Source organism: Cloeon dipterum, chromosome 3, assembly GCF_949628265.1.
Source record: "Cloeon dipterum chromosome 3, ieCloDipt1.1, whole genome shotgun sequence".
In the NCBI taxonomy this organism is placed as follows: domain Eukaryota; kingdom Metazoa; phylum Arthropoda; class Insecta; order Ephemeroptera; family Baetidae; genus Cloeon; species Cloeon dipterum.
Genome location: NC_088788.1, coordinates 29,626,173 through 29,646,449, shown reverse-complemented (window position 1 = coordinate 29,646,449; position 20,277 = coordinate 29,626,173). Strand labels below are relative to the sequence as shown.

Genomic DNA, 20,277 nt, shown 5'->3' with positions numbered 1-20,277 from the left:
AGTGGTGCAGTTAGAAAATGTACCACAGTGTTTGTTTTATTGCAAGTGATGAGGAAAAGGCCCATTATTAGACCAGAAGGGTGCTTTGCCTTGCATTGCGGGAGCTAGATTTAATCTCAATCGTGCGTGTAACACAAGAAGCAGCACTAAATGAATTAAATTAGTTTTTAATTCAGAAATTAAAATTGAGCAGCGTCGGCCGGTGACAATAACCTCAAACCACACAGCAGGATGTGCAACTCATTACAATTTTCTCTCTTCATTGTGCATGATTCTCACTGAGAGAGCACCTTTCTCATTACCACAGTAAAATTGTAAAGCAGAAAATGTGTGTTAGCTTTAAAGTGAAACACGAGAAAAGTACAATGGACGTGTTGATACGAATTATTGATTCAATTACAAGCAAATAAGTTCCTTTCTAAATACACAATTAAAGAGCGACGAATGTTTTTTTTTAATTACGCAATAACTGGTTTGTTCTCGGATTCAAACATCTTGCATGAAAATTAAAATGTTATTTATCCTGATGATTGGCTATGTTTAATTAAAATAAAGTAGTCTTAACTCTTTTTAAATTAATTAGATTTATCATACGCGAGAAGGTTTCAATAAATATGATCGAGAGTACCTGCTTTGTGGTAAGGTTAATAGGAATGCAGCAATTAAGATGGTCTTTGAAATGAGTCACGAAGCCTAGAATTTTTCCCAGAAGCGTAGGGTGACACGAAACACGTGCGCATCCATCAGCTGCGTCTCTCACGATCGATGGCGAAAAACGATCCTTTGGCAGGGGTCAAGTTGAGCTCCAGTGGCACTTTCCTTGGTGCCATTCTCAAATTCCATCGCGCCAATCGACAGCTTTCACTGCATCATCTAACCGCTGTTTGAAAATCGAAATGATGTGCCCCGCGGATTCGAAAATAAGGAGAGTGGCCCGGAACATTTTCAAGTAAACAGAAGAAGCCAATTAAAAGAATTCAGAGTTGAAAGGTCCCGCCACGATCAGGATTATCACATTCGGAGGAAAAGCGTTTTTACGGTGCTTTTTAGTTGGATGGACGAGAGAGTTTGGTCCACTAATTATTGACTAGAGGCGTAAGAAGTCATTTGTGAGAACGCTTAGCATAAAAATAAAGAGATCTTAATTTCTAGATGCAGCGCTTGGAGCGTTGGCTAACGTCTTTCATGTGTTGCTCAGCATTTTCCCTTATTAAATTTAGCTCATTTTTCTATATAACAAAATGCTAAGTATAACGATCCAAACGGCTTAATTTTCAAGCAAAATATCAATATCACGATGAAAACGGAAATTTACCCTCCAAAAACAATACGTTTCCGTTCCTGGTGCCCTTGCAAAAGTAGTATTTCCTGTTGCTGAGAATATTTTTGTCACGCACTCGTCCGAAATCGTGCACTTGCGAAGGCGAGTGTGTATGCATGGCGGAGATACGATCACGCGAAGGCCCATGCTGCGCAACGGTAGGCGAATTCGAGCGCAAATTAATTTTCCACCATATTCGTATGCAGTGCACGTGCGTCATCGCTAAAATTCAAGCTTTGGTTCTTATGCCGAAATGAATTATTAATAATGCACCAAAAGCAATAAAATGGTCTCTTAATTACAAGTAAGCTTCTCTTTTGAAATACAGCCACATATGACCTTTTGACAGGCAGTAATTCTCTACTCTGAGCTTATTAACCAATTGAAAAAAACCATGCTGCAGATTTAATTGAATCGTCGCTGGCTATGCGGTGTAAAATTAATCTGTCAGAATGCGATAAATTTACTGCCCAATAACGGCAGCAAGAGAAAATTTCGACAGAGTGGGAGTTGCCATGCATTATTTGACGAATCTTTTACTGCGTGGCGAATATGAAATTCAAATTTGAGTCGAGGATTTTTTTATCGTCGCGACTGGTTCAAGATTTGCTTGTCACGTTTGCCATCCTCGGGCTTTTTTCCAAGAAAAGCGGCCATTGACGCGCGATGAAATATTGTCATTCGTGCTGGCAAAAATATTTGCAAGACAAATCGCACACGCTGCGTGCTGAATATTCTCTGTAGGTGTCTGACGTGCAAACAGGCAAATGAATAATAACCGTGCGCATTCGAACAGACGGCATATGGCGTAACAAAAGCGCAAAAAGGATTCAATGGTGTGAAAGGAAAGGGGCCAATGCAATTATTCTATTATAAGACGCGTTAACAGGCGATTATGGAATTTGTCAGCGTTTATTTATTTCGAAGTAAGCCGTCGAGGAATATAGTTTAAAGCAATTATTATGTTCAAAGTATTTTACTTTAATTTTATTAATTACAAAATTTTGTAAAACAGATTTAATCACTATTTCGTCCCTTCAGACTTAGAAGCTTGAGACTAACTGACTTTTTATTCGTTTTTCTACTCAGATTAATCTCTTTAATTGATGTGAGAATTTCTCAATCGTAAGCTAGTATAAGACTGCACATTTGACTGCCTCTATCGATTAAATGTTTTTTAAAATTACATTTTTAAATATGAAAAACACATATTAAAAAATGGCATTGATGGCAATTAAAGAACAGAGTGAAATATGAACATTTTGCTTTCAACGCCAAAACTTACAATTCCAGTTGAGTTGAGTTCAAACAGCCTTTATTATTTAAAGAGTGGTTTATTATCTTACTATTGAACATAAATGGCCGTTTAAATTTAAATTAGTTTATGATGAAATCCCTTAGCAATTTTTGAAATGCAATCAAGTTAGCAAAATCAGTGAATGCATTTATCTTTGCAGAAACACGAAACAAAATTTTATTGCCTTGCTCTCTAGTGCGATGCCTAAAGTAAACATCATTACGGACATTTAACCCAATTAGCAGCGAGTTCTATTTTTTAAGTTGTATAAATCCACTCACAGCTGCAAGTGATTTTATATATATAAAAAGAGTCCAGCAGCGAGCAAAACTCGAACTGGATATTGGATCCAATTCAACTGGCGTGCTTCTCGACAATTTTCTTAATAATATCTGTGGCTAACTGTTCATTCAGCATAATATTTTACGACATCCGCGCGCGCGGCAGTCAAAGAGTGAACGACCATTCTCGCGCGCATGTAGATTAGCTGCATTAGAAGTCTGAAAAATATACATAAGCTCAAGTATTTCCTCTAGGATATGGTTCTCTTCACGATTCTACTGCTTTCCACGCCTGAACGGGTCGCTCAGCCACCGCAAAATGCTTTTTGTTCTACAACTTCAAGCCGCAAAATTTTCTTCTGCAAATATTGTATTTGATTTTTTAATTAAATAAAGTAGGAGTGAAAATCTAAATTGATGTGATAAAATAGAAAACCTATCAAATTTTGTATACCAATAAAACCTAATCATCGTCATTTTTTTGCTATAGTGTTGGTTGCGCCCTTCATTTCTAGAAGATTCTTTGCCTGGTAAGAGTAATTATAATGAGAGAAGGCTTTACAATCCAAACAAATTGTTAATTTGGCGGATAATTCAAAATCTTCAAGATTTGTTCTCCACAGGTGGAATTTTCATTTAATGAGCAGTTTTGAACTCCAGCAGAGTTGAAAGGGCCGAAGCTATTGCACAAGGCAACAATTAATCTGCGAAAAGCCCGAATTCTTCTTGACAGAGGGCAATTTGTTTCGTTCATTGAGAGACGCCGACATGACGGATTAATTATGCTCCACGAAAATGGCAGGTAAAGTGCTGATTTTGCTGCGGCTGCTGCTGCAGCTGATATGCCAAAATGTGAGTAGCAACCTTTTACCGCCTCACGTTTGACCCAAACTCCTTCCCAAACACCTCACTCGGCAAAATTAATTTCTGAGGAAAACAATTTGATGCACGGCGTAGAAATGGAAATGCGCTTTCGAAATTACGACCGACGGCGTGTGTGCCGATTTTATATTTCGTTTTCGTTTTTACGGCACTGAAAACTCTTATACGCGTGGTCGATATGGTATTTCGTCTGCCGCATTTCAGACGTGATCAAAAAGTCCTTTTTTATGACTTTATTGGTAGAGAAGCGTAAAAGTAAAAGCGGCAGTCGTCATTATTTGGAGAAGCTCTACTTAGTTGCAAATAATTGTCTCTCGACAGCGTGACTGTTTCGCACTATTCTTCGGGAAATAGATACTCGTGATCATTGCGTTCCATTTTCTTTTATATTAAAATATTTTATGATCATCCTCACATGTACACATAAAAATTTCATGCTGCCGCAGCATTTTTCACGGAGTCAACTAGTAATTTGACCTTTACTCTCAGACAGAACATTTGTTTAATCTGCGACTGCTGTAAGAAAATCGTTGATTGCCAGCTGCCAAAACAAACGCGAGAGGAATGAAGCAGCAGCCGTAAATTCGAGATGCTCGGGCTGCGGCACAAGCACCTATACCGAGTAATTGCTGTCCAGCCGAACGCACAATTAGCAGAGGTTAGGTGCGACCGTCCACTTGAAAAATAATAAAACTCAGCCGGTAATGGCCCTCTCGCATGACTCTCAGCGTAAACAGTAAAAAAGCAAACTTTGCCCTGCGACGGAGGAGGCAGTAAAAAGTAATCTTCGCAGACACACACACACCAATTTTTATTAAAACGAAATTTCGTTGCAAGGGGAAGCCGGCGTCACCGTTCCCACGGGCTGAGATAATGCGGCTTTCATATTTTGGGCCGTTCACCCTTTCGCGGCGCGGCGCAGGTCGCAAGAGATAAACACAACATCTCAAGGTCTCGCGGCAGGCCAAAAAACGCTCAGGGCTGCGTGGCAAAGTCGAGTTGGCGCGAATAATTCGCGACGCTCGCTCCTCAACTGGACGAATTTGGACTTTTCAATCTTCTCGCTGCCAGAGTGATTGATTGGACATTGGACGATGCATTGTTTCGAAGGGCGAGCCGGAATTTCACGCTTTGTTTTAAGTTGGCATTGGCGAATTACTGCTCTGGTCGGGAACTCCAGCTGGCAGAGGTAAAAAAAAAAAACATTTGAAAGTTGATTGGACCAAAATTAAGCACACTTTGGATGACTGAGGCAAACCAGTGCAGTATAATTACGCTCAATTAGACAAAAAAGAAGCTTGCGGTTTTAAGATCTTGCTATTCGCTGCAGCGAAAAATTTACGAACTTAATATATGTGTTCCGCCCGTTTCACTCTGCAAAAAAACGTATGCGAAGTTTTACGTTTTTTGTGGTGGCCAGAGGCGTCGGCTTGTGTATGATTGTTTAGAAGAAAGTAATACAAGCAATTTAGGCGGGGCATTAGCAAGAAAGTGCACGACCTGCTAATATACTCTAAAATTCACGCAGAGACAGTACTTTTTTAATTTATGCGCAAAAAGGGGAGATGACTAAATGCAGGAAGTGTGACTTGAAAGGTGTAAGGTTTTTTAAGTGTTAAAAATGGCATTCAGGCAAATATTCATTCCCACCCATAATTTTCAGATAGTGATTTTTACAGCTTCACATAATATGTTGCGTTATTAATATGTAGTCTTGTGAATGCCAATAATTACAGTTCAATAAGGATGTCGATTTGCATAGCAGAAAAGCCTAATTGCAAAATATCGAGCGGGAAGACGCTTTTGTGAAAGAAAAGTGCGAAATATCACGGCAGCTAGTCTCTACATAACCTATTATGTGAGTTCTGATTGCGGCCGAGAGCAGCAAATCTCACAGCGGCGCAGAGCTCATTAAAAATTAAAATTGTGTCTGCGCGACGAGAGGTGAAATTGAGACGCGCGGTCAATGCTTCTTCTGGCCAGCGAATAAGGACCGCGGCAAGCATAATTTTCCAAACACGTCATCTGCATCTGTTGCCGTCCAACTAAGCAGCTTTTTGTGGATTCAGTCCGAGTGCACCGCATGACTTATTTATTTATTATTCGCCTGCTCTTCCATACGCATTGTCTGCATGCTTTTTTTTCTCTCTCGCCGCGGTAGAGCACGAAGGAAAAGACGGACGCCACAAGTATTTAAGAGCAGGACCACTTTTTGGCAGCTTTGCTAAAGTATAACAGTAGATGATATTGCTTTTGACGTCTCCGCTCTCAGTCGGTGTGGCGGCGATGACAATGAAATTGCGTGGCTTGGCTCAAAAGCACAATTTTACGAGCTGCCTTTGCTGCGGGATAAAATGTGTATGAAAACTTCCAAGTTCTCAACTGGAACGACGCTCGTTCAAGGACTTGTCAAAGTCAAGTGCCGCACGTCTTTGCCAAGATTTGCGTTTCACTCGCTTTATAGTTAAAAATTTTAGATCCTTTTCAAAAGTTAAAAAGTTTTTAATTCTGAACTGTAAGAAAAATATGATTTTGTTGTTCTGCAAAGAGGACGATGACTGTTTTTTATAACTTTAATGTAAGAAGTTTTCAAGCTAACAAAATTCCACGCGATATGCAGTGATTCTCAAATGCGCATTTAACATTATATATATACTGTCTTACTGTATCAGCCTTTTTCATAAAGGCTGATTTTTAACTTTCCTTTGTTAGCTATACGATTGGTTGGCCTAGAAATATTTCCATGATTGCAAAATTACAACTTAACATTCCGCTGTAATTTAAATTTGTTTGTCATTGTGTTTAAATGCAATTGCATTAATCACACAGCATGCGGTAATTAATTATTGGAACAATTTTCTGCATTTCACTCCGAATCTGCAGCAACTTAAAAGCGGTACTCAACTCTTTTGTTTCCACTACTTCTTTTATTATGTTATGGAGTTTGTATTGGGCAATGATCAACGTGCTAAACAAGCGATCCGCAGATCCAGGTTGGCCAAAATTTAACGCTGGCGTCAATATTTGCAGAGGGATTTGCTTAAAACGTGTTTTCCCAGCCGCGATGACGATCTCGCCGCACGTTTATATCTTATCAAGTGCAGCTGAGTAAGTTTGAGTACACACCAGCAGACCAATTTCTGAGAATAAGACGATGATTCTAATTAATTTTAAGCAGCGACGTGTACAAGCAAATATTTGAAGGATCCAAACTGCTCGAATGTGTGCTTTTGGACAAAAATGCCAATGACCGAGGAGGAAAATTAACTGGTAGGAGACTCAGACAAACTTTTGCCCTGGATTATATCAGAGTTTGTTTATTGTATGTCATAAACTGCTGCATACCCGATTTTATTGCAGGTCAACTTCATAAAATCGCAATGCCAGCTGAATTCATTTGCCTAAGCTTTTGCACGGCCGAGAAAAGCGAGGAGTCACTCTCTGCCTTTTCATGCATTCGCGCATTGTGCGACACGAACACCTTTCAATGCACACTCGATGCGATTGAGAATTAAAAATTTAATTTCCGAGGCCCGTTAGATTATCCAAAGACGCGGGCGCTGGTATATTTTTATCGCCAGGCGATTCTCCGTATTTCCTAAACTGCCGCTTTTTATTATACAACCGGCGGAGATGCTGCTACGGCTGTGTAAATCAATATTGAGAACGAGTTGGGAGCGATTCCCAAAACATAACTGTTGCTGCTCGAAAAGCACGCGAATGTGGTCAAAGAGACGTCAGGATTCCGAGGCCAATTATTAAAGCCAGCGCCGATTAGATGCTTGATTGCACTCCGTGTGAGAGATTGTTTCCGATTTTTGTCCCATTTGCAGCCTGAAGTTTGGCCAATTAAGTTGTTTCGAGTGGAATAATTGATTTTGATCTCTGCGGTGTACCGGTGGACGAGTTTGTGTCTATTTGGACACCGCGTGTTTACCGTATTGAATTTGAAGAGAAAGAGGACGCACCGATGTACGAGCCATAATTGTTGAAGATAGCCGAATCGCCATTGATAATTGCTAAACAGTAGTTCTACTGACTTAGTTAGCTCCTGATTATAAAAATTACATTTTTCTAGACAAAATGGAACTACTGCACCTTTCTAAAATTAAAATAAAAGAGCAATCGGTCATCAATAACCCCTGACTTGATGTACCTTTAATTTCATAGGTTGCAGTTTTCTCTGGATACAGTTAAATAAGTGAAGAATAAAATTATTGATGCACTTAATTGTTAAGGACTTAAAGGAGCACACCTATTACTATTACGCAGAGCATGTTAATTATACTATTTTTCCAATTAATTTTTGTCATGTTGTGAATATATTTGCATGCAAATTTACATAAAATAAAAATTATATTTAGTTTTTTAATTTAAAATAAATTTAATATTAATAAAATGATTTACTAAATAAAATTTAAATACATAAAAGATAAAAAATATTGAGATATAAAATGTCTTGCATTATTTAGTTTTTTACTTTTAATTATTTTATTTTGAATGCTTTATATATATGCAGTAAATTGTACTTACAAATATCCAGACCGAAAATGCGTATAGCAAAATAAGTATCCAACAGACGCGACCCTCCAGCCAAACAAAGCACAAACACACCAACAAGCGAGCAACAGAGCAATTGGCTGGAGACTTTAACGTGCGCACAGGCAGACGCCGACTGAATAAAATGAACCGACGGCGGCTGCTGTGGCGTCGAGCCGAGGCGGCTGCAGGAAGAAGGGGCCAACTCCTCTGACCGACCCCTCCCTCCTCGTCCATCGCAACGTGCAACCACCTGTTACGTCAATTTTAGCCACTCAATTTTTACACTATAGCGGCCAGAAAACTTTTCCTTAGAATTTATTATGTTCAGTTGTAAAGGACGCCTTCTTTTTACTTGGAGCGATATCAATTCCCAATTTAAAAATAGCACATTGCAGCTTTTAAATATTTGCTTCAATGCATAACTTTAAAACAAAGCTAACATGCTATTTCCATTTCCCACGTCTGGATCGACATCTACTTTCGCTCAACTCGGATATTTGATGAAAATTTTCTGAAAAACCGAATGATTTTTTCTAAATTTATTGACAAGTCAATATTTTTTTAGAAAACGCGCAAATTGCCACTCTTCTCATAATATAATTAGTAATTGAATAAACATTTTAAATGCTCGTTTTTAATCTTACTATGCTCTCGTCTCTTCTTGTATTCCGCATGCTGCGTTCCTTTTCGCTCAATCAGATAGTGAGGCATGAATACTTAAAACATTTTAACTGCACTACTTATTGCAACCAATCGCTTCAAAGTTGCAATCTTTAGATATAAGAACAGTAAAAATGCAATTAATTTTGCTCAGAGTGCGGCTTGTGTTGTGCTTGTTCGCGTTTTATTGCTGGCGTTTTTTGCGCGAAAGTGCGTGTTATGCATCGGAAGGGCGGATTTTCTCACCAAAGTGCGTTCGTTGCCCCTGAGTCATACACACACAACATGCACTTTGATTGAAACTGGCCGATAGGAAGCGCTTCAAGCACCATTACGCCAGCTGCAAAACCAGTTATTAATAATCGCAAGCCGCGGTGAATTCATGAATAAACAACTCGGCGTCGCACTTAGCCTAAGTAATTACCCTATCAGGGCTGATAATAAATACATATGCCGCAGTAAAGTAAATACTCAACGTCAGACAGCGTCAGGCAAAAATTAAACTCTCTGCTGCGTTGGGGCAAAAACGAAAAGTGATTTTGAAATTTCCTGCGTGTGCTCGTAATCAGGTGAAAATTGCGACCGGCTCGATACAACCTGTGCGAGCGCAATAAAAATTTATGAAAATGATCCTGCGACTTTCGTTCAATCGGCGTACAAACTGTTTTTTTATGTTGAGCAATATCCTCCGATTGTATTGGCTGAGTTTCTCACAGAGCGTTTCCGATTGTTAATTAAATTTAGCGCCAGCAGGACCACTAATGAAAGCGACGATTAAAAATATTTTACATTGAAGAAGTGGTTCACTTGCTTTTACTGCGGAGAAATGGTCTTGTTCATTAAACTGCGAATTACGCTGAGTGCGATCGTAAGAGTGCCAACTGAATTAGGAGCACTTCAGTTCTTAATGGACAGAGTTTCTAATTAATGGTCTTGTAGTGAATTACTCTAGTTCGCAATTATGACAAGTATGAAGCGATCAAACAATCGAAATAATATTTAGAATCTCTTTCGTGAGGCGGACGTTGGTTTAAAATTTTTATTTCAAACGTCCTCGGTTCTTCTAGCAATGCTTATGTGTTCTTTTGAAGTCGCCGCGATTTAAATGCTAATACTTCCCACTGAAACTTAACCTCCTTCCGCGTTTGTGTGAATCTTGAATACAAATTACACACGGAATGGAAGTTGAAGGCAAAAAAAACGAGTGATTGACTAGTTTTCCCTTCGCCTTTTTACTCATCGGCCCTTTTCTCTCTCGCGTCCACGCAAACCGCGGCGTAGACTGCACAACAATGAGCATCAAAATGTAGGTTGAGCAAGTGGCTTGGTGAGCAAGAAGAGCAAGCGAAACGAAAAAGGAACAACGGCGTGAACAAACCGAGACACACTCAGTCGGCGATGATAATAAACTAATTCCTACAAACGCCGGCTGATTTCACAAAATCACATTTAATTGCAGGTGGATTGCAGAGCTGCAATAATAATTATTGGAATTTGCGTTTAGAAATCGAGTTGAGTTGCTGTTTTTTTGACAATTTACAAAGGATGTGTGTTGTTGGATTTGAATATGAAACGCACGGTTCTGGTAAAATAGCTGAAGGAGAGAAATGAGTAATTGACCAATTTCCCAACCTTTCGTTAAAAACAGGTGCTTGCTTGCAATCATTTTGAGCTTCCGTTAGGTGCGTGAAATCACAGACATTGCTGGGTGGCTTAGTGAAAATATACAATTATTATTTTGCTGGGGCACACATTGATTAGAGAGGAATCTTTGACGATTTTCCTCGTCTGAATAAATTTATGTACACCTATGAAAAGAGATCAAGTTTATTCCTGCAGAGTGACGAGCAAGATATTGTATTTTATTTTATTGGAATAAACGCTGCGATTTCGCAATAGGGTCGAGGAGATTGCTATTTATTTAACTCTTTTTATATGTTCAACGCGGTTTGTGCATTTGAGCTGACGAGTTTTTTTAACCTCCAATGATTAAATATGGCGCGTTTAGAGAAATAAGAGAGGATTAAAATCTAAGCCTGTTGAGATTTATTGCATGAGATACATGCTTTGATTTCTGATTGATTCGAAAGAGACAAAAAGTCAAAGCTAGATTAACAAATGCTTCACACTTCAACTAACATTTTCAAACATTAATCCGCGTGCGATTGGGTTTTTCGTTTAATAAATTTAAAAATCCCACACTTGTTACAATTCTTGTTTGTAAAATTGTGGAATGTACCCGAACAAGGATATTTTTTCTTTATATTATTTAGAACTAAACTTTCCAACAACTCAATTTGTCTGCTGCAACTGCCAGGAGTTACGAATTGGGAAAACGTGAGCGCCACGAGTAGTGCCTCGCCGGCGAAGCAACAAAAAGGCAGCAGCACGAAGGAGAACCGGCCCTTTGTCTTGCGCTGCAGTAATAATATTCTTTGCAGCCAAGCAGGAAAGTAATGTTTCATTTGTCGGCCGGACACACACTATGTTTCGGACGGGTTTCTTCTCCGATCTCTCAAAAACAATATAGTATTTCTGCTTTCAACGCATGTGCTGGAGATGTGTGTAATAATAATAAAATAGCTGCGAGCGGCATTAAATTTTCTCATGTTGCGCGCCTGCTTGTTCAACAAGTCGGCGAAGAGAGAACTCGCAGCCCCTGATTTTTTCCTCTCGCGCAGAAAACATACACACATAACCGCTCCTTACGGCCGGCGATGGGAAATTTATTTCAATAAAACCAAAAGTGGTTTATGAGCTTCCACTTTTCGGACAGGGAGCTGGACGCTGACTTTTCAAAAGAAAACTCAACTTTCTATCAGATTTTTATTGCTGTATTTTGGCATCACCACGCTTTCGAGCGAAAGCAATAAAACAAGGCGACAATTCTCATCAGTGGTTTTACGGGTTTTCCGACTGCTCCATGCACGAACGCAGTTCAAAATAAAATAAAATCAAAATAATATTAATTGAAAAGAAAATGTAAACCTGAGTCATCGCGTCGTAGCAAATTGTGACCAGATGATCAAAGGAGCTAAATCAATTATATTCTTCATAGTCTTTGGAGTTCGTTTAAACTTGTCACACAATAAAAAATGTCTCATCTTAGAAATTTCTATTCCTTCGTTACTATATCTTCAGTTATTGAAATATATTTATAATGTGAAAATAGAGCTAATCACGTGAGTTAATATATTTAAATAGGGTTTCTGTTATAAAGGGTCAGGTTCATTTTTCTCAAGGAATGATTGCAAGTCCGGTACCCTGAGAGATCTTTACTTTCCATAGTGGCGAATATCGGAAGACCTGTGGCAATTTGGCGGTGGCGTCTCTCTGTGACTTTTGTCTCTCGCGCTGATTGGACGTAATGAGCAGGGCGAAACATGCTGGCGCGCAAAATAAATAATTCGCTCTCAGCACGTAGGGCTGACTGCTGAGGAGCAAAAATGCTGTCGTGTCGTCGCAAAGTGAGTCCCCCTGATCAAAATAATTTCGCCAGTGTCGCGGCACCAAGGCCAGCCGGGCGATTAGCTTTGCTGCCGCGCCGCGTGCAAGCAAACCAACGCGTTGTATGTACGCATAGCTGTGGCTCCAAGTGCCGCGAGTGCGAAGGGCAAGGAAATAAACGCGCCACCCAGACTGTAAATCGTGCCACGATAAATTAATCTGCATTGTCAGAGTGCTAATGTGAGTGCGTCATGCGAGTCTCTCTTTTAAAGCCGTTCCCAACCCCACCGGTAGATTATTCTTTCTTTTTGCCAAAATGCCACGCTAAATGAAAAATGGAATGAAGGTCCCCATTATCAGTTTAGAAAAAATACCTAAAGAGGGTTGGGTTCTTTTTAGCTCTGAGCAGCCATTTCTGCAGCTCTACTGAGAGTTAATTGTGAAATTTTTGTACGGCTCTATTTCTATTTTACTGCCTTGTGATTGAATAATATTGACATTTCCACATCTAAAAAAGGAAATGAAACTTAATCACTTATCTAAAAATTGGCAAATAATGCAGTAAGCAGATACTTAACAGTGTTACATTTTGCTTTTAAAGACACCATAATGGAGGCATTGATAAGCGTACCTCGTAAACAACCGCCTATTATTGTCACCGAGTTTATTTTTCAATTTCGGTCGATCGTCGCGGGCGTGTCCTTAATCCTCAGAGATCTTAAACTGATGGTTATCTATAAATTTACAGTCTTTTGCTGCCTCAGGCAAGGAAAATCTATGACTCAATTCGCAGAAAACAAGTCTGTGTCTGCAAATTCGTAATCATTGTTGAATTTCAGAAATTCATCAAGCAAAGTGCTATTCTCTAAAAATTATTTTATAATTATATCAAACGCAAAAAAATATCTCTTGATATTTTAAATTTTCCTTGGTTAAAAGGAAATCAGTTTCTTCAGGACACGCAATTAAAAGAATACAAAATAAAATTTTGAATTTGGGCATTATCTGCAGAATTTATTATGGGTCATGATGAAATAACATTAAAGTTGATGCCATCAAATATTATATTTTCTACACGAGGCAATATTGAAAAGACTGGTAAAAAAACTTATGTAGCTGGCCATCATTTAATATAGGGAATAATCTAATTGCGTTTATGTTTCAGAACTTGCAGCCTTGCAAAAGACGCCTTATCCTGTGTCAAAATGATTGCAAAAGAACAAGCGACATAATATATTTTATACTTCACTCCCTTTAAAATGTTCCAAGTGAGTGGGATACGCACTACATTTGAATTTATCATTTGCAATGCTCACGATCGCTAGCATAAAAAATAAAGGCGAGAAGTGAAAAATTGTTCTGTTGTGTTTAACGGAGGCGGAACGAACAAGACGCTTGGGTTCTGCCGCGTGTGAAATAATGCGTGTGATTTTTGCAACACTACGAGGAAAATATTGTTATCAGATGCCGCCAATTGGCAGAAAAAAGAGGCGCAGTTGGAAAACTGACGGCACGCAATGAAATATCGCGTTTTATGGATGGGTTTTTGATGACAGATTGTGCAAGGCGAATTTTGTGATGACGATGATTGATAAATTGAAACTTTGACGCCACAACTCTAATCTTTTGCGTTTTTACACTATACGCATACCAATCACCCTTTCTGCTCTAGTATATTTCAAGTAATTATGTATAAACACCATAAACACGAATTCCGCTCTTATCTCTTAAGCTATTATTTGAAATACCGTGACGCGAGTTGCGACTCGCAAGACGACTGCGAGTTATGCAACGTGCCAAGCGCGGGCACTTCTACCTTTCTACTTCTTGAGATTCTTCAGCTTAGAAGAACTTGGTGCGACATCTTCACGCGAGAACTGGAATCTTTAGCAAGGTATAGCGTGCCCCGCCGGTTGCATACCATCCTGGCATTAAGTTTGCTTTTTTCTTTTGACTCTTAAAGGTACATCATCTCGCGAGATTTGGAGCGGACTACGGTATTATGGGTTTGCCCACCTATTATCACAGCTTCACGAATCATGCAATGCCTGCATTACCTTGAGGGAAATAATTAAATCACACCGAAAAAAATGATTTTATTATAATTGGATCCTTATTATCGCAATCATCATCATCATGCGCCCTAATTTACATCGAACCTATCATTTATCAATTCTAACTTTGTTATTTAAACTTATATTTTAAAATATGTACTCATCATAGAGTAAATACATATAACTAGATTTGGGTTGCAGAATAGGTCGAAAAATTGATGGCAATTTTTGCCATGAGTCGTCAGTTTAAAATTAAATTGTTATTCGTCTTTTAGTTTTCTTGCAATTATTTAAGCTGATTTTAAATGTTTACTAGCATTGCGGCTGTGATCAAGAAATTGTAGTAATCATTATCTATACGTCATTCAGTGCCGACCTGAGGTCGAAAATTTTACCTAGCGCTATATTATCGGTTGGAGGGCGTCCCGTGGAAAGCCTTCTACGCCCGATAGGCCAATCCCAATCAGGCACTGATCTCGGCATCAAGTAGCGTTTCGTCTTCTGGTCCAACGAGCCATTTGTCAAGACAATTATAATCCCTTTTTGACGGTTGCTGAAAACGGTTTTCGGCAAATTACAATGTCGTTTTGTCCCACTTATCCGCTGGCAAGGCCAAAATACAGTGAAGAGGTCAAGTAAGGAATGAATATAACTGGTCACGCACAATATGCGCATCTAAAAAGATACAGTGATCTTAAGCGTGACTGTCTGTCACTCGGCCGCAGGGCTCAAATACTAAATTCATTACTATGCATACACGCATAATTATAAGACAAGAGCAGTAAAGATCCTCCGGGAGTTTTTTGGTCATAAATTATTCTGGTGTATATATAATACATCTGATGATTTTATATTTTAAAATATTTTATATTTTTTTAATTATTTTTTATAATTTATATATTTTAAAATATTTTATATTTTTTTAATTATTTTTTATAATTTATATATTTTAAAATATTTTATATTTTAAATATATTTTACAAATATTTATATTCTTGGTTAAATACAAGCAAACTCGTGTTTCTGCGTGTTTTCTATTATAACAGCCTTTCTGTAGGGCATACGTTTCTAACTCAGGAATTTGTTACGGACTGCCATATTATTTTACTTTTAGTTACTGATCATGATAAACTCATCCACAAAAAATAGGAACATAAATCACTTTTCCATAAAAGTTAAACCTTATATCCGCCACATGCTTGACACCACAATAATTTTTGCGGTTCATTTAATTGGTACGCCTCATTTCTTCTCACAAATGCCACCGCGTTGACTTAAAATCGTAATTATTCTCACCTCTGCGGTTCCAGTTTCTCGACAGAGGTGTGAAATTCTTTTCACCACTTTCGAGTTCAAATTGAGGCGCTTTTGCGAGACAGTTATGCTACAGAAATCAACACAGAGTTAGAGCCTGAGCGAGGCGAATTCCTAACAACCTAGTGGGAGGTACGGCCGCACAATAAGGCGCATAAATGATAAGTAGACTTTGCTTCGTTTTACACACTCCTTTCGTTTAGTAGGCGCTCTATTTTTACCATTGCCAAGCGAAGTTTCACGTGCCGGCCATAACAAACTCATTGCATCCCGACCAAAGTGTGGCATTCGAATTCTTTACACCATTACTATTCAGCTGCGATAACCTGAGTCAACCGTTTCTTCCATTTGTACTCCTTCCGATCAAACAAGGTCATTTATGCTCAGCTTGATTCTATGTTTTAAAAAAATGATTATATGTTCGGAACATTAATTTAAGCTAGATCGTTGCAGAAACCACGAATAGAAAATTTGTAGGTTAGATATTTAATTTTTTATTCTATAAACTTTCCTAACCAATCATCTAGATAAAAACTTTTTAAAATATTCCGATCTTATAACATCATCCAAGGCTAACTTAAGAAACAATTTGGTCTGGATTTGCTTCAAGAAACGTTGGTGCTTAAATATTGTCATGGAATACAATCGTCAAAAACAACGCGTAAAGAATGTTTTATTTTCATGCCCGTGTTCCATTTGTTTTTAAAAACCTTTCCTTGCAAATTGGTGAGAAATTTTGTTGCTTGAATAATTCCAATTGCTCTGAATGGTTTTAGCACCTGTCCAGCGGCTTTAGGTACAAAAGTCTGGCGTTACAACCAAAGTCCTCGGTGCGGGGAGGCCGAAAAGATGGTAACATTGGGCCCAAGATCCTATGCAGCCACTTGGGCCCCTTGCTATCCGCTCGGGACCCAGTGAGCTTTTATAGCCCACGGAATGTGCTGAGCAATTTAAATTTTGTCTCATTTTGTTACAACAATCATCTAAAATGTGGAGGTATAAATAAAAGGTGCTTGGTCCAATCAATGGGAAAAGAGGTTGTAATAGATCAATCCCCATACAGTCACTTGCATGCTCTCAAAAAATGATACAGGCCGCACTACTACAACAAACAAACAAATTGCCAGATTTTATAAGATATCAATCATAATTACAAGGTGCTCTCGTCACGTCGTAAACCATGCAGTCAAGGTTAAGAGCTTTAAACCTAGACACTCAATTTGAATAGGTTCACAGTTAAAACTAGTTTTGTTTCGAAAGCGCCTACGCACCTATGCATGCAATAATGAGACCAAAAGTCGTCTCCCATGAAATTTGCACGTTTGAGGCGCACAAAGGGAGACACGTTTCGCTCCGGTCAGCGGCGAGATCACTCTATCTCGAGAAAGACAAATAGAGAGCAGGTTTTGTGTGTTTCTCGTCGAGAAGCAATTAAAAGTGGGCCAGCGAGGATCAGCACCGCTACGATGCACTCTGGACAGCATCGGCTTTATGCGTTTGAGACGCGTCTGCCGCCGCTGCTGCATCCAAGTGCAGCTAAGTGAACTTTGTGCATTTATTTTCGTACTGTAATTGACGAGCGGCTCGCAGCTGACTGAGATTCTGGTTTTCATCCCCGTATGTGGGCCACGAGGAGGGGCCGAGCACGTAGTAAATCTGCAGCGCACTGCCAGCATAGGTCACGTTAGCGAAGCCTCTCGAAATTTATATCAATTACAGTACCTGCATGTTCTGCTGCGAACGAGTTTTTATGATCGCAATCATTGCTCTTTTAGAGCATTCCCACGAGCGAGAATATTTTCATTTGCTTTCCGGCGTAAAATGTTGCAAAAAAGTGGTCATAATAAGCGGTTGTAAAAGTGCGATGATTACCCCCTATTTATTATAATATTATTGAATGTTTCCCGACTCTGTGAAAGGGAAAAGTAAGACTATCTTTTGGGCTACTGTTTTTTGTTGGGGAAATTTAATTGACTTTTGTTGTCTTGCTTTAAACGAAATGGGTACACAAACTATATAAAAATGTACATGTTATGTCATATTGTATATTTTATGTTTGGATTAAATATTAAGACAACACTGATGTTGAACAAATTATAGAAAATGATTTAATTTCTGTTGATGTTTTGAATAGGAGTAAATTGGAAGTGATTTTCAAAGGAAAATTGATAGATCCATATCAAGAATAAATTTAGAAGAGGCATTTCAAATTTCTATTGCGGATACATTACTCGCTTTTCAAAAACTACTTACACTTTGATTGAAAACTTGGATTAAAACCCTATGTATATCCAGTACACTCTGGGTTAATTTTGGTGTTATCAAGCTATCTAGTTTTTAGCCTAATCCAATCAACAACAAGGATTTTGCAGCACATTTTCTCTTTATTTTTAAATTACAAAGTCATAACAATAGAAATAATGAATGTGGCAGGTTTATTGTGCACGCATCATTATGAAGTCTCTCATCCAGGATAGCGATGAATAATTAATTTTATTGATATAATGAATTGATTCCCAGAGTTTGAAATACTTGAAAATATTATTTTCTGAAATATAGATCAAGCGTAAAAAAGGAGTCCAACAGCTTTAATCTACTCCAGCTGTGAGCAATTTTGAGGACTTTCTTTGTGGTTTTCGTGTAATACGCTCTCTAATTAAGCCGCGTGTCGCTTTACAAGTGGGAAAAGGCTGGCGCTTTTGAACTTTGCGTGGCAGCGAAAATTAATCTGCGGTCGATTTAACGTGAAAAGTATGAAAATCAATTCACGTCTTTTGTCACGCGACCCGACCGAGGTCTTTTCGCTGTGATAGAGGCATCACTGCATGCGGTGAGCAGAATGAATGGCACGGAAACCCGCGCGGGAACTAATCTCACGCATTCTCTCCTGCAGCAAATTCACTTGCCAGAGAAAAGCGAGTCGTAATGATATCTGCTGAAATACACTGACAATGAGTACAGTCACGGTCGCTTATGGTGAGTGTCTCGAGATTAGACTGGAAGAAGGAGACAAAAGTTTCACCGTCTCCTTCATTCAAGCATTTTTGTCACCTTTCATGCTTTTTTTAACAGCCCAAAAAGGCTACACCTGACTTATTTTAAGAGCCACCCCTGTCAATATTTGGCTTAACAAAATAAAAGAATATCTGAATCTTAACAGGCTACACGTTAATTCTTTCAAGAAATTTCAGAAACCTAATTGATGTTGTCGGTAAGTAGCTTACAGTTTTAGTAGCGCAAATTCTGTTCTGTTCATTAAAAATTTAAGAACGAAATTCCCAATGTCAAGGTAATCAAACAAAAGGTTGTTAGATCACTAATTATTCAAAGATCTGATGTCATTGATGCGTTTCTTATGACACAAAGGATAACAATATGCCATTAATTGGTTTGTGCATGCAATGTGGTACCGTTTTTATTTAAATTAATGAATAAAGCTATGAAGCAAGGAATAGTGAGGTACTGTTAATTAGATTGTGTTTCTTAATTGTGTATCAAAAGCGTCTTAAAGAGACAAAACCCTTTCTACAATCACATTCTTGCTAACGCTGACTGACATCTTGATTAAACGGTGGTCGCATGAATGATTGCTGGAGAGCAAAAGATATCCACAAAAACGGTTGTTTAAGGAAAGAAAAGTGCATTTCAGGGCAGCGGAGGCGAACGGACGAAAAACTCGGTGTACAAGTGCAATCGGCTTCCTCGGCGTTGCTCGGCATATATATTAATTTCGCCAGTCGTGTTTAGTGTGCCGGGCCAAGCAAGTCAAGCATGAGCCACCGCACAAATTGATGCATGGCGGCGATTCTCTCTTTTTGCTCTTCTCGCGTCTCCTGCTGTTGAATCAAACAAATGAATATAGAAGTGGCAGCCTTTCTCTCCGCATCCGGAGTCACCGCGATGACCGTCAGCAACCTTTGCTCGTCAGCTCCATTTTTAATGCGGAAAAAGCTGCTACGCAACTTGAAATTTCCTATTTCACTATTCCATCTGACAAAATTACCGAATTGAATAAGTAGGAAAAGAAAGCTATAGTTTTGTTTCATTCTCTACGCTTCCTGCTCATCGAGTGACGGCTCTTCCGCTACTATATTTGTAGAAAATCAACCCAGTCATGAATGATTTCGAACATCATTTTTCAAACTGAAAGTCATCTGGAGTAATAGCTCTACAGAATTGCTCTCCGCAATTGCTTTTTTATATTATTTGATGCAGACCAATGGGTTGATTCGTAAAAAAATACTTGTGCTATGGGTAAATCTAAAAAGCGAATTTTTAATATTTTGCTGAGGATTTGGTTGCTCTATCATTTTACTTCTTTTTTATTGATTAAGATTTCGCTCACGAATGGGAGAGATGGTCTAATTAATCTATTCCACGATTCTCGTTAAATGACAAGCAACGTACGGTACCTTTTGTACGTTGCATGCGATTGAAAGCAATAATTTAAAATCTCTGGATTTGTTATCGTGAGAGCAA

At 38.7% G+C, this 20,277-nt stretch overlaps 1 protein-coding gene across 2 annotated transcripts in view; it reads right to left on the bottom strand.

Annotated features, from left to right (window-relative positions):
- Positions 1 to 20,277, bottom strand: part of mwh (multiple wing hairs) — a 53,110-nt gene that overhangs the window by 30,349 nt on the left and 2,484 nt on the right. The window contains exon 1 of one of the 2 annotated variants that reach the window (XM_065485172.1): positions 8,315 to 8,470. The exons of the other annotated variant lie outside the window; for it this stretch is intronic. The gene's annotated coding sequence lies outside the window, so the exon portion shown is untranslated. Of the gene's footprint in view, positions 1 to 8,314; positions 8,471 to 20,277 lie in introns of those variants that run through there. 2 annotated transcript variants of the gene reach the window in all.